Genomic DNA, 6,951 nt, shown 5'->3' with positions numbered 1-6,951 from the left:
TTTGTTTAAGCTTCTTAGTTCAAAAACAAAAGAATAACAATAATAAAGTCGGTTGTATAATACTACGCAACACCGAGAACTATTTTAAAGATTTATTTATTATTTTGCAGGTTCTATTGGAAAGTGTATCAAATTTTAGTTAAACAATGAGAATGATGAATAAACCATCGTTAGATAATGACAAAGTCCTGTTATCTGTGTATGATAACTTTAGATTTATCAAATAAAACAACCAATAGACTTAGAAAACATGAATTGTGTTTTGAGAAGCACTGAATTTCAATTAGCTGTCTGAATAGTTAAAAAAACCTTCCGATACGGATTGACTAACTAACAATGCTTAAATCCTTAAAGTTAATGATGTGACCTTTTAGAAGTAGACACAATTATAAGAATTAGTCTACAAATTTTTGTCAGTGATGCACTGTATGTTCTATGAAGGCTCACAATACAGGATTGTTCAGAGGAATGTATCGAATTTAAGTATTGAGATGATCTCAGTGAGCAGCTCTGGATCAATCACTAATATTAATCGATAGATTTGTGGAAACTTGGACACGCATTCGCAGTAAACTTGTAACGAGATAAAAACTATCCAGAAATAAAAAAAATATTTTAATTATTTGTAATGATTGCTGAAATATAACTTATCTCGCAACTTGTGGTTGGAACATTCACTTTCGTTTTAGTACATTTAATAAACAGTTTAGTTAAACATAGACATTAAATGAATATTCAAAATCGGGTTATATATTTTTTGTGAAGTACATTCAGTTTTGTTTCTTTATAAAGTAAAATTGTCAAGCAATATTGTCTTCTTAGGTACATACATTTGTTGATATACAAATAAATGCGACGGCTATTTTCTGTTGTTTTTTTTATACCTTTGTGTATACCTTTAGTTTTGTAATACGGCCTTGCGGCTTTCATTGTTTGAATATTTTGCCTAAAATAACTTCTAACAGGAACAACCTATTGTTACCACATACGTCATTGTAAACAGGCGGGATGAGACTTGACTAACGATAAAACCACGACTAAAGTTACATTTATTGCCCTACAACTCGCATTAGTCAACTTCACCCGATGGCACTTAGCTGAACGTTTTTAACATTCATGCTTTTATTTCCTCCCAGTTCGAAATGAGTAATAGATATAATTAAATTTAGAAATTGATTCATTGGAAAAAGAATAAGCTTAATTAACGCAATTATCTCTTTATAATTAATTAGTAGGTACACGCATCAGGTGGTAATTGGTGAACGTCGATGATCCTAATTATGCATGGTGTTCCATTTTAATTAACGAAACAGGGAAAACATTGGACCTAACGAATCCTGCGTTGGTTTGCGTAATTACTAAACTAATTACGTTCCCTAATTATGCCTTGTTAGTATTCTAGAGAATTGTGTCGCATTTATTTAAAAATACACATATTTACCTGAGATTTTATTATATTTATAATTATATCGGATAATTGTTAGGATTGAATTTTTAAGCCGACACGTAGGATGGCATAGAAAATCAAAGATTCGTGAAGCCGAGAATAACATTAATTATCTTAAGACAAGCAGCGTACTAGTGTAATCAATTAAATAATTTTACATTTTAATATCGCAATATGTTTATAGTTCCTTAAAAAGTTAGTCCAGTTTTGATATATGATTTTTATAGGGCTTTAGGCCCACTAAACTAATCGTTGTATTAGGTGTACTTTTTTATTTTCTATGCAAAATACTTTACAAATTTCAGATTAAATATGCAAAACGCGTTTTAGTTACTTGACTTACTTGACTTAGTCCTCTTTGCTCCTTATGGAACATAGGGCCTCCACCATTTCCTTCCATTTCTTCCTATCCCCGGCTATTAATTTTGTCATCTCCCAAAACATCCCTGTTGGCTTCAGCTCTTCAAGAAGGCTACGTCTCCAGGTCTGTCTTGGGCGCCCTCTCTTCCGCTTTCCCTGGGGGTTCCACTCAAGCGCTTGGCGTGTAACATTTGGGTGAGCCTTTCGCAATGTGTAACCCACCCAGCGCCACTTCCTCCTTCTTATTTGCACTGTCAAAGGCTCCTGCCTTGCTTTTCTCTATAATTCTATGTTCGGCACTTTGTCCTGCTTTCTAGATTTCAATATCTGTCTAAGGCAACTGTTCATGAAGGTCTCTATCTTTGCCGCTTTAGTTACACAAAACCAATAAATACTCTAAAAGGCTGTTGTATTTGAAAGAACAGCGTCTAATACTCTAAGAACTGCTTATAATGGAAGATATTCACTTATCAGAAACCAATCATCAAAACGTTTAGCAACAAAAACTGGATGCTCCAATGGAAATGGATATACATTTTCTTATATACATTCTTGTTTATTTTAAAAGAGAAGTTGTGATCAAATGAATTAAAATCCTCAGTTTCTAGAATATGTAATAAATAGTGTATACATTTTTTTTTTAAGTGTGATGGTAAGAAGCATGAACAACGATTATGTACAACTTGTAACTATCATTTTTATATTTTTATTGCAGTTTTCTATTTGAACTATAATTCTGTAACATTAGCTCGTTTATTGTTATAGTCACTTCTCCCTAAATACAACAAAATTGCAATTTGAAAATAAAAATAAATTATCAAGTTCAGTTACCGGTTAGAGAACTGTAATTGACAATTCAACGCAAAAACCAAAAGTATATGATTTCCAACGACTTAGATTTGCAGGTTTTGGGATATTGAACAATTAGTAAATATTCGGGAATCAAAGGTAGAGTTTTAACATAACATATTGTAGGGGTCTAGCATTTTAAAAAGTGCCTATGCTCGTCTTATTTCTTAATAACTACCACCAAGCAGGTGAAATACCTTTCATTCTGGCTTTTTTAAAGAGTTTCCACCAGGCATAAATATGTACTTTAACAAGTTCCCCCCCCCCCCCCCCCCCACTTATAGTAAACTATAATGGAACATTTAATACACAGAGAAATGTTTTTGATTTCATAAATGTTTTCTAATAAAACTGCCATTTACCACCACGAGTTGTCTGCCCAAGTTATGCAATCTTGTGTGATGTGGTTAGTGTTGGATCAATGGACAAACTAGTTTTACTAGCTTGATGCTTGCGCACTATACATAGAACACGCAGTCGCGAAAGCTATTGATCCTGTTTATAACCAGTATTTCTTCTTGGGGGAGGGGGGCACTTGAAATTTTCGGTGGGGGGGGGGGGGACACTGTATAAAGTAGGACGAATTTTTATTACTTTGAGGTAATGCAGTGCCACATCATCATTATGAATTTCTGCAAAAAAAAAACAACTGATAAAGTAAAATCAATAAAAAAAAATATACTCTACAGGCTGCTTAAGAAAACAGTCGGTGAGAAATGTATCGATTTACTCCGTGCAATCGACAATATTGATCTCCTATCGATGCGTGACACTGGGCTTAGTGACTTGAATTTTTAACCCTAGCACGTTTGATGATTTTGACTAAAAGATGTGAAACAACGTGGTTCAGTATATAAAACAGTCAAAAATAAATGGGGTAAGAATAGCTTCAATAAACCTAAGAGCAATATACATATTTTTACTTTATCTAAATACTTGATGTTAACGACCAAACGATGTTTAGGCAAAAAAAAAAATAGAATCTTATAGAAAACTTCACAATGTCTGATACATGTCATGTACATTTGTTACAAAGAGTTTTACTTAATAAACAAATTTTATTAAACAATGAAGCAAATTATTTATCAATTGTTTTTGCTAAATGCTATTTAAGTATTTAGTAGAATAACAAAAATGTGAAACATTTTTCTAAGTTTCAGAAATAGAGCTCAGATAAAGATATCTTAATAAATTAGGTCTACCCCTACCCATCCCTTCTCATCAAAAAACTTTCGCCACACCCCTTTTCACTTCAACATTTTATTATTTAAGAAACGTGAAACATTACGTGTTTTAAACATTTTATGTGTTCTTTTTTTTAAGCAAAATGATCTGCTTTGAAAAGTTTAAAAAATTCGAGTATTTTAAAGAAGCAGGTCTATATAATAGACTATTTGTGTTGGAATGTTTGTCTCTAAATTATGTTATGATGTGTGTGATTTATTCGGACAAATTAACTTCACATTTAATGTAATGTAATGTAATGTGTGTTGGGTATATTCAGAGCTGGAGGGGGTTGGGGTGGGTAGGCTTAGAGAAGAATAAGAATAGAATTTAACCCCTTAATGCCTGAATTATGTTCCAAGCGTGTAAAAAATTATTTGTGCTGATTTTCTCTCATCATACTGACACTGAATTTTAGATATATAGTTGTTTTTAAGTTTGGACTTATTTGTTATGCTAATTACGGTATGTCGCGAAAACGCGACATCAGGCACTTATGGACCAAACAGTAATTAAATTTTTTTTTAGTCCGGGTCATTTTACTATTTTTACTGACACGTGTTTCTCTAAATATCCACACACAAACAATAGAATAGCATAAACTAAACATACGGGCATGCAAGGAGATGAAGAATCACTTGAACAATTCATGAAAACTATACTTTATTAGCTCAGGCATAGAGTTACATAACTCTGCTGCACCTGCTCACTGACTAACTCTTATGAATAGGTATTTTGAAGGCTTGCTGTCGTTGTTCTACTAAACTACAATAACACACTACATATGAACAGACTTCCTTCAATGTGTAGAGCCTTAGTTGTTCCCGGTTACGTCATTTTCGTGAACTCTTATTCAAGGTCAACTAATAAAGACGCATATTTCTCATTTGACCTATATTTGCCTTACACACAAAGCACGTGAACAAATACTGTCCCAAATGACAGTGTTCAGCCATTGTATATTCGTCCTTGCTCAATGCAGCTGCTGTAGGTACTTAGTGTCACTGCTGTGGGTACTCAGTGCCACCGGTGTGGGTACTCACTGCTATTGTTGATGGTACCCTATGTTTCCGATTCGTGCTACGGCTATTGTGCTCGACTGATTCTGTTGATTACCAATGACAATGCTGTAGCTACATATTGCCACTGGTATGGGTACTCAGTGCTGAAACAGTGAGTACTGAGTGTTGAAGCCATGTGTACTGAGTGCTGAAGCTGTGGGTACGCACTGTTGAAGCTGTGGGTACTCAGTGTTACTGCAGTCGGTTCTTGGTGTCACTGGTACCGATACAACCGTCTGGATGTACCCAATACACAACGACCGACAGCAGTAGGATAAATGTACCTATGCGCAAATGTTATGCGCTAAATCGGTATGTCGCGAAAACGCGATTGTCGGCGTTAAGGGGTTAATTGCAGGGAGATTATGCAGTATCTGGTTCAGCTAGCATTGAGAAAGCGATCAATGCCGCCGTGAAATGTTACACACTAAACTCTGAATGTCAAGGGTAGACCATTCAAATTGTAATGCCGTGTCTTGAGAACAGACCCTGTATAAACAGTAACGCCGTGTCAGGTCTGGTGTGAATAGAGCTTTCTGTTTACAAAATGTCCTCGTGCATTTTAGACTTTCTTTCTTGGGTAAGTTGTTTATTTCCAGCTCAATTTATCGATTATGTTTATCGCAACCAATAATTATAGATATAAGTGATTGTAATGAAGGTGTTATAAAACGTTAGCTATGTGTAATAGTCAGGGATCGCATTATATGTTGTGATTTGTTGTCACTTTCTATTAAAATAGCATAAAGATTTGTATGCTTTATTACAAGATGTAGCCTACAAAGTATCACACATATTGGGGAGGGGGTTCAGACTTTTGAGGGTGTGTTTTTGGAGATAGAAAAATTGTAGTTGCATAACATTTATATTCCTAAAAACAAACGTGTTACTTATTTTAAACATATTTCAATATTGTCTTTAGTTACTTTTCTAATTGTTTCTTCATCAATTTCACGTGTTGAAAGAAGGCGAAACTTCAACCAAACGCTTATCTCAATTCAATAGTTAAATCAATTACATTCCTGCGTGTTTCATGGGTGTCAATTGAAAATACAAATACCTGGGGTAACTTTTTTGTTTGTGTATCTTTGTGTAGAGATAACATATATGATTATGTATAGGCTTAAACAAGCATTTTGGAAAAAAATATAGATGACCTAATTTAATACTCAATTAGAAAATAAAATATGTTTAATTTGGCAGGTTAGCTAGAATTCACTAAAGTTGTTGACACAAATCTTTGAACCGTAACGAACTCGACCGTCGCACGGATATCACTTTTGTAATGTGTTTTTAAATGTTTAGTCGCCAACCTTAAGTCGCTTATAGAGATATTTGTTTTCCAAGTTTTATGTTTATAATTCTTTAAGTATTTTTATATTAACTGTCAGTAGATGATTCCATCTTCGAAGTAAGGATATACCTTAATTTAAAGAATCTAATAATGACAGTTTAATTAACACGATAAGTTTATTTTGAGGAACGGTTTGACTTGTTGTTGTGTTGTTGTCTTTTTTTTTAAAACAGAGATTCTACTTCAGTAAGTGTTCGTTTTGCACTTTTGCCAAGGTATAGTTTAGAGGATAAAATCTGTTTAAATCGAATGACGTAAAGTTTTGACGATCTTTCATTTTTCTTTTACCAACTAGGTGTATTACGACGATAGTGATTGTGTTCATATAATCGTCTTGTTTGTTTTAGTTTTTAGTTTAGTGGTAAGTATCATTTTTCCATAATACTATCAATTTTCTCTTAATTTATTTTTAAGTGTAAAGGGTTTTAGAAACCAACTCAATTGTTATTGTAACCTAAAAAAATTTCAATTAAAGAATTGTCCAATTCCTAACTCTACTATAAAGTAAAGGCAAGAAAAATGTATTTGTTTTTTGTCAGGTAGGCCTCTATGATTTATCATATGTACTTGTTAACCTCTTAGATTCTGATTGTATACATCGAGCAACGGTTACAAGCATTCCTTGAGAAGCAATATGCTTTTGTACGAAACGAAAG

General features: G+C 33.6%; 1 long non-coding RNA gene across 1 annotated transcript; it reads left to right on the top strand.

The window, feature by feature from the left end:
- Positions 1–5,434: 5,434 nt before the first annotated feature.
- LOC131940875 (uncharacterized) lies at positions 5,435–6,951 on the top strand. Its single transcript, XR_009386590.1, has 3 exons — positions 5,435–5,521; positions 6,591–6,656; positions 6,878–6,951. It is a non-coding gene; the product is annotated as an uncharacterized LOC131940875 (long non-coding RNA).

This window comes from Physella acuta, unplaced genomic scaffold, assembly GCF_028476545.2.
Source record: "Physella acuta isolate Inbredline_101_S28 unplaced genomic scaffold, ASM2847654v3 ptg000335l, whole genome shotgun sequence".
Classification (NCBI taxonomy): domain Eukaryota; kingdom Metazoa; phylum Mollusca; class Gastropoda; family Physidae; genus Physella; species Physella acuta.
Note: the sequence above shows the minus strand (reverse complement) of the source record. Positions and strands in the feature narration are given on the sequence as shown.